Source organism: Echinops telfairi, unplaced genomic scaffold (genome assembly GCF_000313985.2).
Source record: "Echinops telfairi isolate 266 unplaced genomic scaffold, ASM31398v2 ScPeMD7_5592;HRSCAF=6446, whole genome shotgun sequence".
NCBI classification, from domain to species: Eukaryota; Metazoa; Chordata; class Mammalia; order Afrosoricida; family Tenrecidae; genus Echinops; species Echinops telfairi.
The window spans coordinates 12,995,161-13,005,329 of record NW_022109491.1 but is presented as its reverse complement, the minus strand read 5'-3'; the positions used below and the strand labels follow the sequence as shown (position 1 = coordinate 13,005,329).

The following is a 10,169-nucleotide window of genomic DNA, read 5'->3' as shown; positions in this document are numbered from 1 at the left end:
CCCTCGCATGGGCCCAGGCAGCTTGGCCAGGGCAGCCACTCAGCCCCAGGTGAACTCTCTCGAGATTCCAAGTTTTGGACCCAGTCCTCCCCTCTCAGCCTTTAGAGGCAGCTCTGAGCATAGCCTTCCCAGGAGGAAACGGGACAAGCCAACTTGGTGAGGGCTGGGTTGGCAGAGGCTACACTGGGGCCCCTTCACCACGGGGGAAGAGGAGCCAGTCTGGGCATCTCTGATCTTGGCTGCTGGGGCAGCGGCTCCCTGGCCTCAGCTCAGCGACTGTGATATGAGCAGCAGGCAGCAGGGCTGCACCGCTGGGGCCCTGGTACCTTGCCGAGCTTCTGAAGAGAGGCCCTGAGATGTACCTCATGGATCTGCCAACTGCACTCCCGATGCTTGCCTAAGAGAGAGGCAGGGGGGCCCAATGGCCTTGGAGGAAGGGGCCCCAGGCCTCCAAGTGCTGAGGCCTCCGCACTTTTTGCACAAATGCCGCCTCCTGGGAGAGAAACCCAATTCTGGAACGTAAGAAGGCTGCCTCTGCCCAACCTGGCCTCCCTTCACTCCCGCCCGCCCGTGCTCCCAAGGAAACCATTGCACCTTGCCCTGGGAGCGCAGCAAGGAAGAGGGAGTTGGTGGTGGTTTGGTGTCCGTGTGCCCTCTGCCCGATTCTCCAAACTTGCCCTTTGCCCCCCCTGCCGTCAGCCTCACCCAGCCCTTGCCCAGCCCAGCCCTAGTCCCGGGCAGCAAGAGCCTTTCAGTGTAATTCCCCAAGCAGAGTGAGTGGGCGCAGATGGGAAAACGAAGCTTCTTTGCACTTTCATTTGTAAGCACTTTGGTGGAGTTACCTTCTTTGTGTTGCCTGTGTGTGTGTGTGTGCAGGAGAATAAATGTGTGAACATGTGCTCCTGAGGAGAATCCTCTGGTGTGATGTCAATTGACTCTTGTGAATCTGTGTCGTCGGCACACAGGAGGAGAAAAAATGACAAGATGTGGTGTGTTTTGTCAGTGTTTTGGAACAACATAAATAAACTTGAACAAGTCAACTGGCTGGTATGCAGCCCAAGTCTGTTTCTATTGTCACGGTTCAATCATAGAATGATTTCATGTCTTACCTCCATGGGAGAGACTGGCGTGGTCTCTCTGCTATGATTTGAAGGCCCCGAATGATCAGCTCTTGACACCGCGTTAAAGCCAGGAAACCAGGGAGAGGGATAAGTGGGGAGGCTTACTTCTCTGGGTTGAGGAGTCTAAGCAGTGTGGCCCCTCGGAGCCATGTGAAATAACCATGTGTATAAAGGTCTAAGAGCAGACCATTGAGTGAGGTCTTCCATATTCTCAAACCCCAGACTGTCAGGTGGCGGAAACATCCAGCGGCATCAAGAGAATGCCTGAAGGTTCCCAGAGACTGAGCAGGCAGGGAATTGGGAGGCCCGCCCCATTTGATGTCTCTGACCTTTTTCTTGCCATCATTCCTCTATTTTCTTTGCTACCTGTACAAACCAGTTGGCTAAGAGAATACCAAGGATGCCGCCCAAGCCCTCCCCTTGTCCCCCTTTTGTTTTTTTCTCACATTTTGATTAGGAGCTTCCATGTCTGAGGAATTGAGGAATTGTACAAGGGCCAGCTTGACACGTGGGCAGTTGTCCAGCTGTCCTGCTCTGACTTCCTTTTTGATGCTCCTCAAGCCTCTGCCCCCTGATCTCCCTGCCATCTCAGTAGATGTCCTCATAACCTTTGTCCCAGGGACGTCATCAGAAGAAACACCACATGCTTGCCACCTTGGTAAGTATGCACCCACCCTTATCCATTGTTCCCTCATCCTTCCCTCTGGGGAAGATGACCCAATCTACTCAGTCATGCCTGCTATGACAATGAACATCATGGGGCAAGAAGGGCCCTTGGAAATTAGCATGCGATTACAGAGATCAAATTCCACAGAGAGGTTGAAAGATGGTGGTCCTGTCACCCAGGAAGCAGAATAAAAAGACAGAAAATAGCAAAGAAGGGGTGGGGGGAATCGTCTCAGTGGGAGAGAAAACGAGCATTTGTAAGTGAAAAAGGAGATTGGTCAAGAGTTGAGAAACACTACTCGCTATGCTGAAAGGCCTCACTGAATGCCCAGCACCGCGGCTGCGAAAGCCAAGGCCCCGAGCTACCATGACTTGTGCAGTGTCAGAATGATGAGAGCCAGGAAGCTGCCGGCGACGAGCGGGCAGGTGTCCTCCAAGGGAGTATCAATCAACCTGGTGCTTCTCCATGTTGGACATGAGAAGGCGCGAGAGAATGTCTTCACCACATTTCCACAGCGGAAGGCTGTACCCAGCGAACTCGTGATCCGTTCCCAAACACAAGGTCTCACCATGTTACCTCCCTTCTGCCTTTCCTCGGAAAACCATTGGAGGATGAAAGAGTAAATGAAAAATAAAACGAGGGAGGTAACAGACAAACCACAAAGGAAGGGGGGTTTCCAGAGTGGCAGGGACAGGGAGGACCAGTTGGCACGTGGACAGTTGTCCAGTGAGAGCAGTTGGCTGGGTGAAGACCAAGAGGAAGGAAGGTGGAGAAGCCACAAGCAAAATGAGAGCGAGAGGGCCGAAGGAGGGTTGGACCATCTTTCCCATAGAGCTGAAGAGGGTCATATATGAGGGGGCTTCCAGCAATGTGTAGAAAAAGAATGGCATTTCCCTATTAACTTAAGAATCTGAAACCATTAAACGAGACCCTTGTTAGCTTCAGGGAAAGTAAAAGGTCACACAAGTAAGTGTTGGCGTGGTAAGAGCTGACACCTCATGCCCACAGGTATGCCAGGAATCATACCACTTGGTAATGGTATGCCTGTGATGATTTCCAAATTTTTATCTTTTACTATTTTTCAATAATTATTCTTAGTTGGGATTTAATACATATATGGTTCCAAATTTCAATCACGCCAAGTAGGACATGCAGTTGCTATCACCATCAGTTTACAGCCCCTTGGTAATTTTTAAGACAAAGATGGAGGGATGCCAATATAATTGTGCTGTTGAAACCCGTGGATACAGCAATGCAAGGAAACTGCTAAGGCAGCTGAAGAATGAAGCAAGGGACCCGTTTATCTTTAATCGACCTGGCAGTTCTATTTGATTTAAAAAAATTTTATACATCTGTCTTTTTAAAAATTGTAAGAAATCATTTTATTGGGGGCTCTTACAGCTCATAACAATCTTGATACATCAATTGTATCAAGGACATTTATACATATGTTGCCATCATCGTTTCCAAAGCATTTTGTCTCTACTGATAGCCCTTGGTATCAGATCCTCTTTTCCCCCTCTCCCTCCCCCTCCCACTATACCTGCTTGATCTGTCATCCTTTGGCCAGTTTGTCTGGAGGGGCCAGCCCCCGGAGAAGCACGTCATGCTTGGTAAAGTAGACGGTCGGTGAAAAAGAGGGGGACCGTCAAAGAGATGGATCGACACAGTGGTTGCAACCATGGTCTCACACAGCAATGGTTGTGCAGGTGATCAGGATGGAGCCCTGCTTATGTTCCCTTGTACACGGGGACCCATGCGTTGGAACTGATTCAATGGTACCTCACAAGAATCCCCTCCTAAGAGCCGTGCGTGGGGCGCAGTGGTTAAGCGCCCGGCTGGTCACCAGTCAGTGGGCAGTTTGAACCCAGGAACCGCTCTGCAGGGGGAAGATGTGGCGGTTTGTAAGGATGCTAGCCTGCGCACCTCTTCTTGCGGGGCACTGCTACCTTGTCTTGGAAGGTTGCTTTGAGTCGGAATCAGCAGCGATGGGCTTGGTCATCTTTGGAAATGAGGTCGAAGATGTGTTGGGAAAGAAGCTTTCGCTTTTTGTTTCACATGAGCCGGAATGCTGTGATTCAGGTTACAAAATACCACTGTGGGTGTGTTGGCTGTCGTGTGTGTGTGTGTGTGCAAAGGGGGCGGAGCCTGGTGGAGCTGCTGAGCAGCCCTGCAAAGGGGTGGGGCGCTGGGCTCTGCCCTGATTTGTTCTGTGCGCTGGGACCAGCCACCTCCCCTCTCTGGGTTGGGGCCAGACCTACAGACCAGTGTCTGGGGAAGAAGTGGGAGGAGAGTGTGACAATTTGGGGATCCTCCGGAGCACGTTAGAGCCGACAGTTTTTAAGGCCGTAGAATCATTGGCACGCCATGGACCTTTTAATGAGAGAGTGCCCGATGAAGCCTGGTGAACATCAGGCCGAGTTGCCACCTGAGAACAGATCACTGGCGGCCCTCCTCACCTGGGCAGCTGGGGGTCAACCTGGAGCAAGTCTTCCCAGACCTGGAGCAAGTCTCCCCAGACCTGGGATTTCTAAAAAGCAGAGAGAGCAGGTCTCAATTAAGCTGTGAATCTTCTCCCAGGGCAGTGCCAGGATAAGTGGGCTGTGGGAGGCAGGCTTTGGCTCCAAACAAGGGCAGAAAAGAAACAACCCAGTAGTCGGCCTGTGGAGGAAGGGATGGGTAAACTCTGGTACATGCGCACAATGATCTATTATCCATCTCTAATTAAAACGCAATGATGAAACTGTTGAACACCTCATGACATGGACAGATTTGGAAGATTTGAGGCTCAGCAAAGTCAGTGGACCTCCTAAAGGCAAATCCTGCCCGACACCATTCTTAGGAGACAAAGAAAAATGGTCTTGCCACCCAAAGATGCACTCTTGGAAGACTAACAGCAAGTCCGGGCCAGAGGGGGGGTGGGGCTGGGAAGAAGGGAAGGGGTGTCCGATGGGGAGGGAGGTGGAAGCAGATCAGAGGTGTCACACAATGAACAGGGTTTGGAGGAACCCATCTGCACAGGGGACTGGGAAGAGGGTTGAGACAACACCTCTTCTCCTCAGCCCTCCTTGGTCTCTGGGAAAGGATTGAGGCTCCACAGTGGGGGGGCGGGGCGGGGTCAGGGGATGCTTCTTGGAAGAGTCCGTGTTTGAGTGGAGCTTGGCAACCCAAACCAGACTCACTGCCATCGAGTCAATGCCGCCTCCTAGCGACCTACAGGACCGGGTAGAACGGCCCCTGTGGGCTTTGGAGTAGAAAGCTCTGGCTTTCTCCCGAGGAGCGGCTGGTGGTTTCAAACTGCTGACCCTTCAGATCACAGCTCAACTCATAACCACTCCACCACTAGGGCTAGAGCCTGACTAGGAGATGGGATTTCAGGGACTGGGAATGAGTGACAGTGTTGAAAGGGGGCCTCAGAGACCCTCCGTGCAAGGCAGGACACTTGCCATCAGCAACTGATGTAAACAGCAGAGCTGAAGTCACTTGGCCAAGGTCACGCAGCTGCAGCGGTGCAGTACCTTTCCATGCCCAGAGGGTCCCCAGGGCAGGGCCTGCCCAGGAGCCATTGGGTGCAACCGGCATCATAATTCAGATCAATGGTTAATTAGTAACTGGGAGAGCTCGAAGCCAGCTCCCAGCAGGCAGAGCTGGGACTGGGAGCTTAGAGCCGGTTTGGGAGCCCTGGTGAGTGGGTGACAGGTCGCTCCAGGCAGAGAAGGTTGCTGAGAAAGTCAGGATTGGGTTTCAGGTGAGAAGGACCATGGAGAGAGAGAGGAGGGCCGAGCCGTTTTCCAGGCTGCTCCCCAGCACCTGAGCTGGGATCCAGAGTTTGCAGGTGAGAGCTGGGGTAGCTGCCTGCCTTCCTGGCTGCTGAGTCTGCTGAATTGACCAGTCACCCCGCTAACTAACCTCTTTCTCAGCTTCCTTCCTTCCTTACTTCTCCAATTTCTTTTCATCTCATCTCCCTAACTTCTCCCTTCTTTCCTAATATCTGTGCTTCCAGCTGCTTTTCCCTTTCTCTCTCCTTCTCCACTTCCCCACTAACTGATGTTCTGAATTCGCAGTTACCCAACATTCTTCCTAACTATCCACCTTCCTTCCTTCCTTCCTTCCTTCCTTCCTTCCTTCCTTCCTTCCTTCCTTCCTTCCTTCCTTCCTTCCTTCCTTCCTTCCTTCCTTCCTTCCTTCCTTCCTTCCTTCCTTCCTTCCCTTCCTACTTACCTAACTTCCTACTCCTTTCCTGCAATTCCAGGCCAGAGGTGTTGGAATCAGATGGCCTGCGATCCAATTCTAATGATTGGGTTTATTAGCTGCGGATCTCAATGAAGTCATGCCGCCTTTTCATGCCGATGTTTCCTCCTCCTCCACAGAGGGATGGTAACTCCCAAGTCAGGGGGCTGTGAGAGTCGAGTCAGATCAGGCTGGTATGTGAGCTGGGCTGGCAGTGGTCTGCACTGGGCTCCAGCAGGCAGGCCTGTAAATGAACGTGCTACAGTAGCAGGAAGCCATGCAACCTCAAAAGCAGGAGGCGCCCCAGTAAGGCTTCTGGGGGAGGTGAAAAGGGGCAGGTGGGCTAGAAGACGGGTTCCCAGGAGAGAACTGCTCAGCAGGTCCAGGGAGATGGAAGTGTGAGTAGGTAGTGATGGCGCAGAGGGACGCAAGCCCAGGCTGCACAGCTTTGAACTCGTGGCCAGCCCCTGAGAGGTCAAGGAGGGGAGGCCTACAGTCAGGAGAAGGCGCCAATGGCCAGCCTCTGGCCAAAGGCAAGAGACAGTGGAACAGGAGGGAAAGAAACCGTAGGAGCTGAGAGCTGCCCGAGGATGTGTGGCTCCAGATGCAGTCAAGGTGAATGGAGCGGGATCCCTGGGGACATGGGGCACGTCAACATTGCCACCTGTCTTCCAAATGCAAAACCAAACGCACTGCCACTGTGTCAATACCCGCTGCGAAACAGCTCCTCAACGGCGCCGTCTTGAGAAAAGTCACACTCACACGTCGTACAGAGATAAACGTAGCCTAACCGAAGCCAGACCTACAGCACCCCTGGTGATACAGGGGTTGCAGTTGGAAATCACCAGCAGCTCCTCGGGAGAAAGGCTGGGCTTTCTACTCTTCTACACAGTTACAGTCTCAGAAACCCACGAGTGGCCACTATGAGTCAGTATTGACTCAGTGGCAGTGGGTTTGGCTTTGGGGGATTTTTTTTGCCTAAGCCAGATGCACGATGCTTGGTAAAGTAGAGGGTCAGCGCAAAAGAAGACCCTGGATGCTGCGGACTAACGCAGTGGTTTGAAGATGGAACCCATGGCGAGGTTGGCACAGCACCCAGTGCGGTTTCCTTTTGTTGTATCTGTGACCCCTGTGGGTGGGCCCGACATGGGGCACCTAGTAACTAACATGAACAACCTGCGACACCGCGGTGCCCTCAGGCCATGGCTCTCCCGCTTTTTCTGGCCATCTACCAGCGAAGAGACCCTGGGGGTGCACTGGCTAAGTGCTGGGCTGCCAACTGAGGGGTTGACGGTTTGGATCCACTCAGCAGCTCTGAGAGAGGGAAAAGACTTGGCGGATGTGTTGGCATAAAGAGATTGCAATCGAAAAACCCCGTGAGGCACTTCCACTGGGTCCCGTGAGATCACTGTAAGTCAACACGGATGCCGTGGCACCTAACGACGAGTACCCAAAGGGCTTATGACTTTTTGCTTTTACAAAAATGGTACCCTCCTACACCCACATATAGATGGGAACATTGTCCTGTGGTGCGGGCGAACGTTTCAGAGCCAGTTTGTCTCCTGTATCACAGTGTGTACGCCTGTACTTTGTGACATTCATTGTGCCCCCATCCACGGGACAGCCCTCTACCCACTTCCTCCCCGGGGTTTCCTGTTTCCATCCATGCTTTCTTCCTGCCCATTGTCACCTTCTGAACATTGGGGGCAAACCCTTCCCTTGTGGTCCCTAGGGATGGATTGCTGGAGGAGCCTGTTCCTCATGGGTTCCCCTGCCAACTCTAGCCTGGCTGGGGTCTGGCTCTCGGGTAGTCTTTGGGAGCGGGTCCAGTTCCAGGTTTGAAGGGGTCAAAGGCCAGAGTCGCCAGGGTTTCACCAGGCTCTCGGACCAGTGAGTTTGGTCTTCTTTATGATTTTGGATTTTGTGCTGCGTTCTTCCTCACACTCTGTCCAGGACTGTCTGTTGTTCTATTGTGATTCTACCCGGTGTTTGGGGAAATCGTTTTGGAACCTGACAGTGTATCACACATACAATCCCATTGTGATGGACATAGGCTTACCTTTCCTTTCTGGTTGTGCCCTCTCACGTCACGGGGGCGGGGGGTGGGGGAGCTGTTCTGGGTCTTGTCCAGCTTCTGAGGGCCACCAGCATGCCCTGGCTTGCGCCCACCCTCTACCTCCTTGCTGGCATTGCCTTCACCCCTCCCTTTGCGTCAATTTCTCCCTCAAACCCACTGCCATCAAGTCGGTTCTGACTCGTGGTGACTGTATAGGATGGGGGAGAACGCTCACGGTGGGGTCCCTGCAGCAGGGCCGAGGAACCGCGGAGACTGGGGATATGTTTCCACTGGGGAGTGGGGGTGGTGAGAAGCTTTCTCATGCTAGTCTCAAGTTGCCGGCTTGAACGTTTTAGGAGATGGTAGTGCCACTTGCTGAGCCTGGCAGGACTGAAGGAGGAGGACCAGGTGGGACCGAGTAGGAGGACGGTGAATCAAGATTCTTTGGGGGACATGTTAAGATTGAGATGTGTGTAGGCACAGAGCTAGGGCACTGATGAGGAAGCAGTTCGATACATGAGCCCAGAGTTGGGTAGTGAATCGGAACATGAGAGCCGTTGGGAAACTGTTGCGTATAAAGTTCACTGCCGTCCAGTCAACTGTGGCCCCTGGTGACCTTACAGGACAGAGTGGAACAGCAGCCCCCGCACCCCCTTTAGGCCTCTGAAGCTGCCGGCCTTTACAGGAGCAGGAAGCCTCATCTTTCTTCCTTGGAGCAAGTGGTGAATTGGAACCACTGACCCTGCAGTTGGCAGCCCAGTGCCTAATCCCCCAAGGTGTCTAAAGCCATAACACTGTGTGAGACCACCTGGGAGCAATGTAGGAAGAAGGGGGTCCCAGGAATGGAGCTTGAGACTGGCCAGCAGGGAAGGGTGGAGAGGGGAGGACAAGCCAGGAGGGGCGTCTGAGACGGAGCAGTCAGCCAGGAAGAAGGAAAGGGGACCATGTCAGACTCCGAGGAGGAACCCGCTCAGAGGAAGTCAGGGGGCTGAGGACTGAGCATCAGCTTTGGCACAGGGAAGCTACTGGCCCGTGGCTGTGGTGTTGAGTGCCGGGATGAAAGCCTGATTGGAGCGCGCTCAGGGAGAGAAAAGGAGGAGAGAGAGCAGAGCTAGTGAGTCCAGGCATCTCTCTCTAGATGTCCACCTGGAGGGAGGCCAGAGAGAGCAGCAGTATCTGCAGAGGGCTAGGAGGTTGAGCGAGGAGCTATCATAGCCCACGGGGTCTCTCAAAGAGCCTGCCATCCGACGGTTCTGGTGAGCACTGTGGCTGTGCTGGTGGACACAGGGCCCCATTGGGGGCCCCTTATGGAAAGAAATGTCCTTGTTCTGGCTGCCTGTTTTGTCAACACGACACCGGGCCAGCCTGTGTATTATCAGTTCAGTACATCTGTTGGGTTGAAAGATGGACAACTGTGATACTGTTCACTCGGGTTTTCTTTTGCCAATACCCTCAGACCCCTGCATTTTTGGAGGCATTCACCCCGCCCTCCCAGACCACTGGACTCAGTTCCCTGTCTTACCGACCCCCTCCACTTGAGCTCCATGGGGCCCTCGCCGGTGGAAGGTGCTGGGCACAAAGGAAGCTGCGGGAAGACAGCTGACAGAGTCCAGTCCCCGATGCCTTCAGATCACTGCGTGAGCTAGGGAGGGGAGGGGACCCTGAGGAGCGGGCCACCACCCGGACAGCGAGGTCTTCACCAGCCAGGGTGCAGGCTGACATGCTGTTGGCTTATCTTTAGGCAGCAGATTGTTGTCACCCAACCAGGCCCGCTTTGGGGCCAGAAGGTCAGAACCCATGAGGGGCCATCAAGCGTAGGGCCAGCGGGCCAAGGGCTTGGCAGTCGGAAACTAGGGCTAGCTGGACTGAGCCAGACACCCAAGCCTTGGGCTCTTTGCGAAACAGCTGCAGGCCCTGGAAGGTGGAGAGGCTTCAGCTGCTAAGGTCTCTGAGACTCATTTTGACCCTTGGATGGTCCACAGGGGCCTGGACAGGCTCTGGAGATAATATTATCTTCTGGGCAGGACCCCTTTCTCTCCCTCTTTCTCACACAGACACACACACACACACACACACACACACACACACACACACA

The 10,169-nt window shown here is 53.6% G+C and overlaps 1 protein-coding gene across 1 annotated transcript in view; it reads left to right on the top strand.

Moving 5' to 3' along the window:
* The first annotated feature begins 5,467 nt into the window (after positions 1-5,467).
* SGK2 (serum/glucocorticoid regulated kinase 2) overlaps positions 5,468-10,169 on the top strand; it is a 23,054-nt gene continuing 18,352 nt past the window's right edge. Inside the window, exon 1 of the mRNA XM_045295364.1 lies at positions 5,468-5,623. The gene's annotated coding sequence lies outside the window, so the exon portion shown is untranslated. The remainder of the gene's footprint in view (positions 5,624-10,169) is intronic.